The sequence below is a fragment of the Sminthopsis crassicaudata genome, chromosome 3 (assembly GCF_048593235.1).
Source record: "Sminthopsis crassicaudata isolate SCR6 chromosome 3, ASM4859323v1, whole genome shotgun sequence".
In the NCBI taxonomy this organism is placed as follows: Eukaryota; Metazoa; Chordata; class Mammalia; order Dasyuromorphia; family Dasyuridae; genus Sminthopsis; species Sminthopsis crassicaudata.
In genome coordinates, this window is record NC_133619.1 from 320,641,045 (window position 1) to 320,655,696 (window position 14,652).

At 33.5% G+C, this 14,652-nt stretch overlaps 1 protein-coding gene across 45 annotated transcripts in view; it reads right to left on the reverse strand.

The window, feature by feature from the left end:
* Positions 1-14,652, reverse strand: part of ZBTB20 (zinc finger and BTB domain containing 20) — a 1,031,727-nt gene that overhangs the window by 413,372 nt on the left and 603,703 nt on the right. The window contains exon 6 of one of the 45 annotated variants that reach the window (XM_074301255.1): positions 13,855-13,910. The exons of the other annotated variants lie outside the window; for them this stretch is intronic. The gene's annotated coding sequence lies outside the window, so the exon portion shown is untranslated. The remainder of the gene's footprint in view (positions 1-13,854; positions 13,911-14,652) is intronic. 45 annotated transcript variants of the gene reach the window in all.

Genomic DNA, 14,652 nt, shown 5'->3' on the forward strand with positions numbered 1-14,652 from the left:
CTTTGAGAAAATGTGTTTTGTTGGGTAAGCATAAGTGCTATTAAAATCTTTTGGTAACTAATTAGACTATGGTGTCACAAATGGATTAATTTGCACCTTACCTGAACCAGACTTTCTAGTCTTCCTTTAAAGGAAGACCTAAAGATAGTTTATACTTTTGCTTTAAAGGTAGGCCTAAAAAGGTGAATTGAGTTTTCAATTTACTTGATCTCAACAAACATTTACCAAGATCCTGCAATGTTTATACACTTTACTGTGTATGGTGGTATGGGAAACACAGAGATTAAATTAGACATGGTGCCTGCCGCCAAGGAGCTTATGAGCAAGTAGAGTAGATATCACACACACACACACACACACACACACACACACACACACACACACACACACACACACTAGAACAAAAGAACATTTCAAGGAGAATGCCTTTTCAGGTATAAGTCAAATCAACCAATCAGCAAACATTTATTAAGCCAGCACTGAACTACCCTCTGGAGATACAAACATCAAAGTGAAAACCGTAGGTTGGAGCTTGTAGTCTAGCTAGGGAAGACAATAAGCACATACCAAGATATACAAAAGAAATACAAATTATGAGCAGTTAGAAGGATCAGGAAAGCTTCACATAGAAAATGATACTTGTTCTGAATCTCAAAATCAGAGAGTTGTAGAAATAGAAGTTAGTATACTGGTAGGCGATAGCAATTGTTGATCACTTAGCACAGCTCTTAGCCCATATAAGTGCTTAATAAATGATTCTCCCCTTCCTTTCCCTTTCCCAACTGGATCTGAATTGGTTAATGAGGTCAAACATAGAAAGGGAAGTAAGGCAATTTCTGACTTCAGAAAAATGTTCAAAATATAATATTCAAATGTTTAAAGGGCTTTTACATGGCAGAAGGCTTACATTTGTCCTTGGCCGGGAGGAAGGGAGAGTAGAATCAAAAGAAATGAAGAGAATTTAGAAAGAAAGATTCTAGTTTAATATAAGAGTAGGGTGGAGAATATTCCTAACAATTAGAGATGTAACAAAGGGAAATGGGACACTTTCAGAGGTAGTAAATTGTCTATAACTGGAGGTCTTCAATCAAAGGTGGAACCTAGCTTCAATATACTAGTTACGAATGTGTTAGATTAGGATTGATCTATCTTTTGACCTCATGGAGTATGAAGGAAGTATTTTTTAAACCTTAAATGGGAGATTTATGTATGTATGTGTATATTGGTAATACTAAGATCATATGGATTTTGTAAAGATGCCAGGTCATAAATGGAACTGCAGAGAAACCAGAATAATCTCTGTGTTAGGAGTTTTCATCGTGTACAAGACAGAGAAACACATACAGAGTTAACACATGTTTGATATCAACTACGGATGTGTGCACACACATAGATGCATATATCTGTGTAATATGTGTTTACCTAAGAAGTTATACACATGTGTAAAATATACATGTGGATCTATATAATTTCTTATATTGTGTTTATAATATGCATATAAGTATACACAAAAAATAATTAAAGCAAACATATAGTTAGTAGTTGCTAAGCACCATGCAGAGTACAATATGTTGTACCTGGCTTTGAACACTATCTCTACCACTTAATACCTGTGTGGTTCTGAGGAAGTCATTTACTGCTTCTAGTCCTCAGCTTTCTATTCTGTCAAATGAGAGGGTTTTCCATATCTCCTCTAGAGTCCCTTCCAACTCTAATGATCTTTTAGTACTGCTGATTATTAAAAGAGTCTTACTGGTTCCATTGAGACACATAAGCATATTATGTTAGTATCATCTATTAAAGATAATCTGGTAGCACGTCCAAGCCTAGGGAAGCATCATGTTTTTATCCTCTTTTGTATGTTTCCAATGATTCCATATGGATTCTGTCTGAAGGATCAGAACCACAAAGAAGAGTTCTATCTATAGGACTCCAGGGTGAACAGGATCTCTTGAAAGTCTTTTAATAATTTTATCAGTCCTTTTGGTTGCAAACAGAGGAGGAGAAATGAGAGTTGCATTTATGGGTGCTAAGATTCAAATTCCATATACTGACAAGCATTTGACAAGCACTTTTTATTTATCATACTCATTCCTGAGGCTTGTACCTTTGGTTTGCTGCCCCTATCCCACCCCCTGGTGTAGAGGGCTGGAACTTTGGAGAAGTATACTGGAAACAAGGTGTTAACTCTGTGGAATTGATGGGATAATGGTTCTCTAATTAACATATATACTTAGTACTTAGTATTGTGATGTAATTGTTCTCTAAATTCACACATAATCAGTGTGCTGTAATGATGTAATTACAATAAGATATATAGGAGCTAAGAAGGAGTAAAAGATAGATATTCTATCTTTGACCATCCTCATGGTGGCTGTCCTGCCTCCTGCACTAAGATCAAGACTGGGCCAGAATAAAGAATCTAGACTCTATTCTTGACCATTCTCATGGTGTCTATCTTGCTGAAATCAAGGCCCTTCCGGAGGACCTCCAAAAAGCTAGCCCGAATATTACACCCTGGCTTTCTTTTTCTGATTGGAAATTATTGGGAGCATGGAACTATGTCAGTCAGGTATTGTGCTTATTATAGTTCTTTCCTCACCAGTCCCCAAATATTGATATTTCTCTGTTGAAAGGTACTGAAACCCAAAGTTACATACAGTTTCGGTATCTGAGGTACCAGTATAACTTATCAGTCTCTACTAATTCTAGTACCTATTATTTCCATGAAATCAAGAATTCAGAAGTAAACCCTGTATTCTGGAGGCTTTCATTCTGGGCCTACCCTCACTTGTATATTCCATGGCAGTTGTATTTGAGTATAGAATGATATGATGGGAAGTGAGGAGAGTTAAGGTAGACAGATAGAGTAGTTTTAGGCTCTAGAGAAAGTTGGATACAAGAATAAGTAATTTATATTATATTCTGTAGAAAGGGAAGCACCAATGAATATAACAGAAAACATTTTGAAAAGAAGAATAACATGACTAGATTCCTGTAGAAGGAAGATGGACCTGGCAGTGCTGTTAAGGACTGAATCAGAATGAGAGAGAACAGAGGATGGAACAGGTTAGGATATTATTGTAATATTTTCTCTGGGTGGTAATTAGGATCTGAACTACATTGGCAGTAGTGGGAATTGACATTTGGGGTAGATGCAAAAGCTGTTAAGGTGTTATGGAGTTAGAACCAAAAGATCTTGGCAACTGATTTAATATAGGGGGAAGGAAGGAAGGAAAAAACACTGAAGTTTGGAGTAAAGATGGTAGGTTTATAGAAAAAAGGGATTCCTGAGAAATTACTGTTATTGACATAATTGGAATGTTATTCATAATAAAAGGACATAAGCCCATAGAATAAAATCCCAAACCTAATCCATGTAATTTATTTAAAAATTCAAAATCATATGATAAAACCCCAAACTAATCCATATAATTTATAAAATATCCAAATAAGCTAAAGTAGAAAAGTCATTAGTTATTTTTCTAGTTTGAGTCTTTTTTTCTCCCTACATTATATTTTCAATAGTTATTACATACATTTATCTGAACAGATCTAAATACTTTAATTCTAATGTCTGCTCTGAAACCCCAATACTAACTGGGACAGAGCTAAAGAACTCTTTCTACATACAAGCCATGTTCAGCTAGGCCCCAAAAACATGTGCTTTAGGGTAGGTAGAGAATTTATTTATTTATTTATTTAGCTCAGCCACAACTATGCTGCAAGCATTTGGTTCAGCAGTGTTTCCAAGGTTAGGACTTAAGGGATGTTGGTTAAACATACAAACTCTGGAAAGGGGGCTAAACCAGTGCAGAAGAAATGAGGCCTTTCCAAACCAAAGTAAATTAGATTTATGAGATATGTTTGAGATGGCCAGATTACAAATATGTAACATTTTATTACCAGGGTGTCTCCTTGGTAAAGACAATGAATATATTTCCAAAATAAAAGCAGGTGTTAGCAATTGTGACTTGGATATATGTTTGACTTCTACATTATTACCAGAGCTAGGTATAGGTACAATGATTGCGCATATCTGCATTTACTACTGACCAAAATCAAAGTCAAAAGGAAGGAGAAATCAGAAAACTACAAATTCATTACCTTTCCCCATTTTCTGAGTGCTTTGTAATAGCCTTTATTTATTGCCACTTGGTGCCCTGTTAAGTTGGTGCAGAGGCAAGCACTATTATCCTTACTTTATTGAGAAGAAACCAAAAGTTAAATGATTAGCTCAGTCAATGTGAGAATGTGGCCAGGATGTAAATTTACTAATTCCTGAGCAACTAGTGTTTTTCTTCTCCCCCATACTCCCTCTCCAGTTTTTCTTCAATATGCTTCTTTTACCTTGAGGGGAAATTTCCAGACAAAATTAAATTGGGTTCCTACCTTATCAATTTAATTCAGTTTAACAAATATACAAATACTCATCTTCTAATTAGCAGTGATTAAAAAACAAAGAAGTAAAAGACTTGAGTCTCTACTCTTAGGAAGCTTAAAATCTAGTTGACAGACAAAATTAACACATAATTGAATATTTAAAACATGGAAAAGAGTTGGAACAAATGATTTTTAAGGTTCCTTTTAACGCTATGTTCTATGTGTAGTTATACAATATAGGCAATGACTTATTATAGGTCTTTTCTGTTGGAATGAAAGTAGGGAATGAGGATCATATTTATTGTGATTCATGAAAATGGTTGCTTCATTCACAGACAGCCTACTTGTGATTTGTAATAAGGTACTAAAATTGCAGCACTGGCCTAACAATTGGGAATCCTGAATCTGAATCCTCCCAAATTTCTCTCACTTTATAGAAAAGTGAGAGGGGAAATAGGAAAAGGGAAAGCATAGGCTAAATAAAAGGGAAAACAGAAATAGTGGGGGAAAGGTATAAGACAAGGAGAGGGACTCTAAAGGGGGAGGACTGCTTGAGACAAGTAATGCTAATAAGTAAAATACTGGGAGGAGGGAAAGGGGAAAAGGAAAGAGAAAAGCAGACAGCAGACTTAATTAAAAGCCAGAATCCTACAATATGTTGTTTAAAAGAAACATATTTAAAACAGAGTAATGCATGCAGAGTAAAGGAAAAAGACAGGAGCAGAATTTATTATGCTTCAGGTGAAGTAAAAAAAGCAGGGGTAGTCATCCTGATCTCAGATCAAGTAAAAGCAAAAATTGATCTTATTAAAAGAGATAAGGAAGGAAACTATATTTTGATAAAGGGTACTATAGATAATGAAGCAATATCAATATTAAACATATATGCACCAAGTGGTATAGCACCTAACTTCCTAAAGGAGAACTTAAGAGAGTTGCAAGAAGAAACAGACAGCAAAACTATAATAGTGGGAGATCTCAACTTGCACTCTCAGAATTAGATAAATCAAACTATAAAATAAAGAGAAAGAAGTTAAAGAGAATTTTCTAGAATGTTAGAAAAGTTAGGTATGATAGATCTTTGGAAAAAATTAAATGGAGACCGAAAGGAGTATATTTTCTTCTCAGCAGTTCATGGAACCTATGCAAAAAATTGATCATATATTAGGACGTAAAGACTTCAAAATCAAATGCAGAAAGGCAAAAAAAGTAAATGCATTTTTTCAGAGCATGATGTAATAAAAATTACATTAAATAAAAAGCCAGGGGAAAATAGACCAAAAAGTAACTGGAAACTAAATAAGCTCATCCTAAAGAATGAATGGGTGAAACAGCAATTCATAGACACAATCAACAATTTCATCCAAGAGAATAATAATGAGACAACATACCGAAATTTGTGGGATGAAGCCAAAGTGGTAATAAGCAGAAATTTTGTATCTCTAGATGCTTACATGCATAAAATAGAGAAAGAGAAGATAAATGAATTGGGCTTGCAATTAAAAAAGCTAGGAAAAGGAAAACAAATTAAAAACCCCTAATCAAAAAACAAACTTGAAATTCTAAAAATAAAAGGAGAGATCAATAAAATTGAAAGTAAAAAAAAAAACTATTGAATTAATAAATAAAGCTAAGAGTTGGTTTTATGGAAAAACCTCAACAAAATAGATAAACCTTTAGTTAATTTGATTAGAAAAAGAAAAGAGGAAAATCAAATTGTTAGTTTCAAAAATGAAAAGGGAGAACTTTCCACTAATGAAGAGGAAATTACAGCAATTATTAGGAGTTATTTTGCCCAATTTTATGTCAATAAATTTGATAACCTAAGCAAAATGGAGGAATACCTACAAAAATATAGACTGCCCACATTAATAGAAGAGGAAATAAATTACTTAAATAGTCCCATTTTAGAAAAAGAAATAGAACAAGCTATCCCCAGGAGGAGATGGATTTACATGTGAATTCTACCAAACATTCAAACATTTTAAGAACAATTAACTCCAATGCTAAATTTTATATATATATATATATATATATATATATATATATATATATATATATACATGTGTATATATATACATATATATATACACACACATATAGATATATACAATATTATATTAATTATTTGAAAAAATAGGAAAGGAAGGACTCCTACCTAATTCCTTTTATGACACAGACATGGTACTGACACTAAGCCAAGTAGGATGAAAACAGAAAAAGAAAATTGTAGACCAACCTCCCTAATAATATTGATGCAAAAATCTTAAATAAAATATTAGCAAAGAGATTACAGAAAATCATCAGGATAATACAACATGACCAAATAGGATTTATTCCAGGAATGCAGGGCTGGTTCAATATTAGGAAAACTATTAGCATATTGACTTTATCAATAACCAAATTAACACAAACCATATGATTATTTCAATAGATGCAGAAAAAGCATTTGATACATCCAACCCCCATTTCTATTAAAAACACAAGAAAGTATAGGAATAAGTAGACTTTTCCTTAAAATAGTCAGTAGCATTTATTTAAGCAAGCATCATATGAAATGGGGATAAAGTGAACCATTCCCAATAAAATCGGGATGAAACAAGATTATCCACTATCAACATTATTATTCAATATTGTTTTAGAAATGCTACCTTTGGCAATAAGAGAAGAAAAAGAGATTAAAGGAATTAGAGTAGGTAATGATCACTTTTTGCAGATGATATGGTATACTTAGAGAATCCTAGAGAATCAACTAAACTATTAGAAATAATTTGAATCCTTCTGCAAACATAGGAAAGCTGTTATTATAAGTGAATGACCTTACCCTCTCAGTGCTTCAGATGTCTTTATCTTTAAAATGGGATTGGTAATATATGCCTATATATTACAGGATTATTGTGAAAAAAGCACTTTGTAAACCTCGATGCCCTACACAAAATCAGCTTATATTGCTACTTATTTTACATGGGACATTCCACATAAAATAACTCAAGTAAGTCTACAAATTCTTTCACTCCAATGTAATTTATTTATAAAAACCATCTTATTTGGCAAAAAAATTAATAGGCTACATTCAGAAATCATTATTGGAATACCATATTGTAATGAGATTTGACCTGATTTATCTTAGGGTTGGCATAAAGTTATATGAATGAATAGTACATAGGATACCATTTTTGTATTCTGCTAATATAGAGATTATTTCAATTTGATCTTTTTCAGATATTCTAGTTTTTTTAATATGAAGATCATAGATTTAAAGTAGTGCTTTATTTGTAGGTAACTTCTTGATGATATGAAGCAATGATATTTATCAACTACCTCTCTAAAGCCCCACACATACTTGTATCTACTCTTAAAGTGAAGGATTACAAATCAAAGTATTGTAAGACCCCAGGATACTTAAAGAAAGAAATGACTGTTCAGAAGATGGAGGAAGCAATATGGGGAATTATTCTTGATCAGATTCTGACCAATAATTAGGAAGTAGATGTGGTAAATCAGCAAGAATCTTGGATTTGGAGAATATCTTCTAATCATCTCTTTCCACCTGTATGATCTTGGTTAAGTCACTTTTGGGGCCTTATTTTCAGCTGTAAAATAAGAAGAGGTGACTAAATTATTACTAAGGTTCCTTCCAGCTATAAATGCTGTAATTGTAGGATTATTTTGTTTGAAAGTAAATAACATGAACCTTGGAAAAAAGTGGCATCTTCAACATAGGTATTGTCAGACTTGGAGAAAATGGATTTCCAAGAGTTCATAGATACAATACTATGGCTTAAAATTCTATTGAGGAAGTCATCACAATGAAAATTGAATATTCCCAAGAATGAAAATGACCATAAAAATGAAAATTATTTCAATGATAAGATAAAGATATCCAAAGAGACTTATATGACTATAAAAGGAATGTATTAATAAACTGATTTTAAATGACATGTGGAAAATATGGAAGTAAGAGCTGATAATTAAGAATAGTTATGAAAGTCTCATAGTTTAACATAATTTTATAAAAAAGCCTGGAATTTGCCATAAATACTAAGTACCAAGTGTGTGTGTGTGTATGTGTGTGTGTGTGTGTGTGTGTGTGTGTGTGTGTGTGTGTATGTGTGTGTGTGTGTTTATGAGGGTAAAACAAAAAGATCAAAGAAACAACAGAATAGCATGACTATAGGATTGGGGAGATATAGAAAAAAATAATTTATATTTAAAAATGCTGGAGGATTTAGTGTCCTACAATAATAGCTAAAAGTTAACATTTATGTAGTGATTACTTACATGACAGGTAAAGTGCTAAACTCTTTGCAATTATTATCTCATTTGATTCTCATAACAATCTTGGGGGTAGATGCTCTTATGATCTCCCTTTTTATAAATGGGGAAACTGAAGCAAATAGTGGTTAAATGATTTGTCCAGATTCACCTAGTTAAATGTGAGCTCAGACTTAAACTTGAGTCTTCCTGACTTCTGACCTAGCACTCTAACCACTGGGTCACTTAGCTATCCAAGATCATTATATGTCATCAGACTGCATTAATATTGGTTAAATATACCAAAAATTGGAGGTGATAATTTCTGTAGCTAGATCAAGTCTAGAATGTTGTGCTTGATAAGCGACACTGACACTCTGTGTCCAGAGATGTCTAACCAAGTTCTATAAGAAGAGTTGAGGAAACTTAGGATTTAGGGACTAGAAAACAGAGATAGAATAGCTGTTTGCATGTTTCTGAAGAGATGTCATGTAGAAAAAGGATTAGATGAATTCCAGAAAACTGAATAAGAACTAAAGGGTAGAAGATGTAGAAAGTCAGATTTCTACTTGAGATAAGGGAAAAAAAAAGCTCCTTAAAAATTAAATTCTACTTAAAGGCTGAATTGACTATTTTGGGAATTTGTTAGTCTCCTCTAATTGGGGATCTTGCAGGAGAAGCTTAATGATTATAAGTTGGGGGAAGCTGCAGAGAAATCTCTTGAAATTATCTTCGACCAAGAGATTCTTGAGTTTTTTGGTGAAGGATCCTTGGACTAGATAATCTTTAAAGTTTCTTCCTTCTGAGATTCTATGAAATGAAATTTTAAATATAATGGTTATTCTATAAGAAAGAATTATCTTAGCAAGATAACCCAAGCTTGTTATGTCTATGATTACTCATTCCTGATATAAAGTTTATTTTTTCTAGAGAAGGCACGATAAGCTAAAAGAGCTACAGAAAGAAAACTAGGTGGGACAGTGGATAGAGCACCAGCCCTGAATTCAGGAGGACCCCAGTTCAAATCTGGTCTTGGACACTTAACATTTCCTAGCTGTGTGACCCTGGGCAAGTCACTTAACCCCAGCCTGGAAAAAAAAAAAAAGAAAACTAGGAAAAGGAAAATTTTTAAAATACAATTTACAGTACTACCTACTGTAAAGTGTGATGAGTTTATGCAGAGTGTGAGAATTTGTAGCACTGATTTTTACCATGTGTCTCTTTGTCTTGTTTCTGAAAACCCTAAATGAATCCCATAAACTCCTCTCAGCCCTACCATAGTATTCTCACACTTCTGAGTCCAGTACTCCATCGAAACTTTGCTTGTACTATGTCTGAGTTTCTTGAAGAAAACTGAATAGAAGTTAATTATCTTTTAAAAATGAATTTATTCCAAATAGGATACTAGATTAAAAAATAATAGTTAAATGGCACATGGTAGTTTTCTATTTCATTTTTCATTTTCCCTAAAAGAAGGAGAAAAAATACACCAAATGAAAATGCAGAACCTAGTCTTTCCTATAAAGGGCATTCTCACATAAACAGGAAGCTTATTAAGTAAGCTTTTCTTGGATTCCTGGCAGAGCCCGGTTTTATTTCAGTAGCAACACCTATTAAAGAGAGGATTCTTTCTGTGGGACGAGTCGGAGTGCTGGAAATTGCTCAGTACAAATCAGATGCCAGCTGGGAAAGAGTAAGCTGACTGGTGCATTTGGTCCAGGATAAGAAGGAAGGTATCTCAGGTGCAAAGTCACCAGCTTATCAACTTTCACCCACCAATGTCTAACAGTTAACTGTAGCACCAACAAGAGTGAATGCTGTCCTGTTAGAGCCTGAAATATAGTTTTTTCTCAATACAAACATGTAATCTAGATAAATTAAGTGTAAACTATGGAATATTTTTAGTGATTCTGTATTCTTTTTCTTTTCCTCTTTCAATTATTCCTTTCTCTATTCCTTCCCCATATCAGCTCAAAGCATCAAAGCCAAGTGAAAAGAACCATTACCCTCACTTCCCTCATATACCTAACTCTGGCTTCTTCCTATACTATTCCCGGCAGAAGCAACAATTTCCTATTTAATCCTATTTAATTTAAAACCAATTATTTGGTATAGGTTGTGTGTGTAAGGGAGGCAGGTAGAGGATAGAACAGAGTAGAGTGACACAGGTGGGGCTTCTTTATAATTTAATTTATGTGGCTTAACCTACCCTAAGGGGTGATATAAGGATTAATTCCTATTTGGCAATTTACAATGTGTAAAACGCCTTGAGCTCCTTAGAGGAAAGTGCTATATAAATGTAAAATAATAATTATAACATAATAACAACCTCAACTATTTAACTGATCAGTGAATTAGCCAGAAGCTTTAGGCTGCCAAGGGACAAGGTAAAACCATTATAAAAAACAATTTACACCAGTGCACTTCCTAACTGTTATTTCTAAGTGAACAAAAAAAGTAGGAAAGGGCCATATGATGAAGGGATATACATTTCAGATATTGAAAAAGACTTACCTCTTTGTCTCCCCCCAACTCCATGCACAAAAGAAATACAGAAACCTAAACAGTTTTACTTAATTCATTTTCCAAAATTTTTTTCTTGGAAAATTAGCCAGAAGAGTTCCTTTCACAGAACACTAGATCTAAGGAAGACTCAATAAGGATTTTAAGTATAGTTATTTTAGATATACACACACATGTACACATGTTATCTTAAGGTAAAGATACATATTAACCCCACCACAACAATGTTTGTAACTCAATACTTTGAAAGCAAATAAAATGGTGGGTGAAAAGGAAAAAAAAAAAAAAGCAGCAATTTTTGCATGTTAAGTGCTTTGTGCAGACTACACCTATGAACTGAAACTATATATAAAATATCCAAAGCTCAAGGATTCACTTTTTCACTAAAATCTGAATGAGTGAAAATAGGTGTGGAGCAGGAGGAATGAGTACCAGTTAATATTCAAATTGATGAAATTCAAAGAGCACTGAAAAATAACTTTCATACTGCCCCACTGAGAAAGACAAGCTATCTAACAAAAGATAATCAAATAATAAATGTAGCATTCAGTACTTCAGAAAAACTTCCAGTAGTAAAAGAGATAACAGAACAGTCAATGACAAGTCAAAAAACCCAAGAAAATGAAGGATGATGATGGATTTGAGAAAGTGGTAAACCTGATACAGTGATTTATATTTGAAGAAAGTTGGTATGATATAGGGCTGATAACACCACAAATTATGTCAAATGTGATTTGATTAGAAAAAATCACCACCACCCCCCAACTACTAAAATGACAAAGTTTCAAATCTACCTATTTTTCCTACATGGATTTCTGGTTTCAGCCTAAGCTGTGAAAGGGGAAGACTACTATCTATGATAAACGTCATATTTTGGGGGGGATCACTGCTAAAGAGAAAGTTTAAGGCAGGTACTGACAGTAGCAATTTTTATTACAGAAGATGAAAAGTATTCTTTTCCTTATTTTTCCCTCCTTCATCCAGGGATGGTCTTAAAGCCCTGGTCTTCCAATCAAATTGGAAGTCTTTGTCCTTGTACCATTCAGCTATACTCATCAAAATGTAAAAAAAAAAACTGATAGCACTGTCTGAAAGACACAGCTTGGGATAATTACTCCTGGTAGTTCCCTTGTCAATGAATATTCCCATATCATGGATAAAGTTACTGTACTCTCCATCTCTCTTTCACTCACTCTAATGCTGCTACATTCACAGACACTAGATAGTGAATACTTTTTTTTCCTCTAATGAATTTAACCAAACATGAGGCATCCCTCAAATGAACTTTGGTTTACAATTCCCAAGTTTTTGTCTTCAGGCCTTTGACAGAAAGAAATGTACATCAAAACAACTCTGAGCTTTCACTTTACACTAGATGTGGAGAATCAATGTATGTCTGCAAGTGTGTGTGAGCAAGTGAATGTATGTATATGCATGTGTGTATTTGTGTGTATGTGTGCGTGTGTGTATGTTGAGGGAATACTTTAAGGAGACAAGACTACTAAAACTCTATATTGGTGGAGCTGTGAATTGGTTCAACTATTTAGGAAAGTAATTTGTAATTACACTCAAATGAATTTGTGTCCTCTGACTTAAAGATCTCAGTATTTGGCATCTGCTCTGAGGAGGTCAAAGTTGGGAATAAATGTCCCACATACAACAAAAGTCAAAGCAGCTCTTTTTATGGTAGCAAAGAAATGGAAACAAAGAAAATGCTTATTGATTGGAGAATGATTAAGCAAACGGCATATATAAATGCAATGGAATATTGCTGCAGTATGAAAAAAATGAAAAAATGTGAATGGCCTATTTTTGTTCCTTATTATAATTTATTTGGACTAATCTTTCTTATAATTGTTGATAGGTTACAGTTCTTTGGAGAAATGTTTGTTGTGTGAACTTGATGGTCATTTATCCATCAAGAAATGGCTTAGTGGTCTTATTTATATATAAAGTTCCTAGTGCATTTGACTCTTATCAGGTGTATTAGACCCTTATCAGAAATTTTTGATACATTTTTTTTCTAATTGGCAGCTTCTCTTCTTACCTTTGCTATGATTAGATCATGCAAAATCTTTACAATTTCACATAATGAATTTTCTTTTATGATTTTTGTAATTTACTTTATTCCTTATTTAGCAAAAAAAAAAAAAATTCTATACCTACAGCTGTTAAAAAGTGCATGACCTTATTTTCCTTACTTTATTGGTATGATCTTTGATGCATTTATTTTAAAATTATTGCAGTACATATTTAAATGGAGACTTGTTTTTTTAAAAAAAATATTTACATATGAGAATGAGGAAGCCTGTGGTAGAACAAAGAGAGAATTAGGTCTGGGGTCAAGAGGACCAGAGTTCAAATATAATCTCAAATACTGATTAGATGTAGAACACTAGGCAAGTTGCTTTACCTCTATCTGCCTCAGTTTTCTTATCTATGAAATAAAGGTAATGATAACACCTATTTCCCACAGTTCTTGGGAGGATAAAATGAAATATTTGTAAAGTGCTTTGCAAATCTTAAAATGCTATATAAATGCTAGCTATTATTCTAATTGCTGTCAAGATATTTATATCTAGGTATTATATATATATATTTATATAAAGATAATTTATATACACTTTATAGTTAGAGTAACTGGGTACACAGACAATGTAAAGAGCTTTTTGCAAGGTAACACTGAAAGCCTACCTTTTGAAGATATGCCTGCTTTTCCCCTGATTTTAGTGACTGCTCTTTCCTCTGAACTAAAAAAACAATCACAGAATATAAAGTTGGAAAGGGACTCAGAAGTCATATAGTGCAGCTCTGCATTTTACAGTTTAAAAGTTAGTATAATTATTGTTCTGTAAGAAATGACCAACAGGATGATTTCAGAAAGGCCTAGAGAAACTTACATGATCTGATGCTGAGTGAAATGACCAGGACCAGGAGCTCATTATATACTTCAACAACAATACGACATGATGATCAATTCTGATGGGCGTGGCCCTCTCCAACAATGAGATGAATCAAATCAATTCCAATAGAGCAGTAATGAACTGAACCAGCTACACCCATCTAAAGAACTCTGGGAGATGATTATGAACCACTACATAGCATTCCCAATCCCTCTAATTTTGTCCACCTACATTTTGGATTTCCTTCACAGGCTAATTGTACACTATTTCAAAGTTTGATTCTTTTTGTACAGCAAAACAACTGTTTGGACATGTATACATATGTTGTATTTAATTTATACTCTAACATATTTAACATGTATTGGTCAACCTGCCATCTGGGGTGGGGGGAGGAGAGGAAAAATCAGAACAAAAGATTTGACAATTGTCAATATTGTAAAATTATCCATGCATAGATCTGATAAATAAAACAATTAAAATAAAAAAAAAAATTAGTATAAGTTAGTTAATTAGTTGGTTATATGTCTCAAGTCATACCATTGCTTATGCAGTGGCTGGAACACAGAGCCTACAGTCATGTACACTTGAG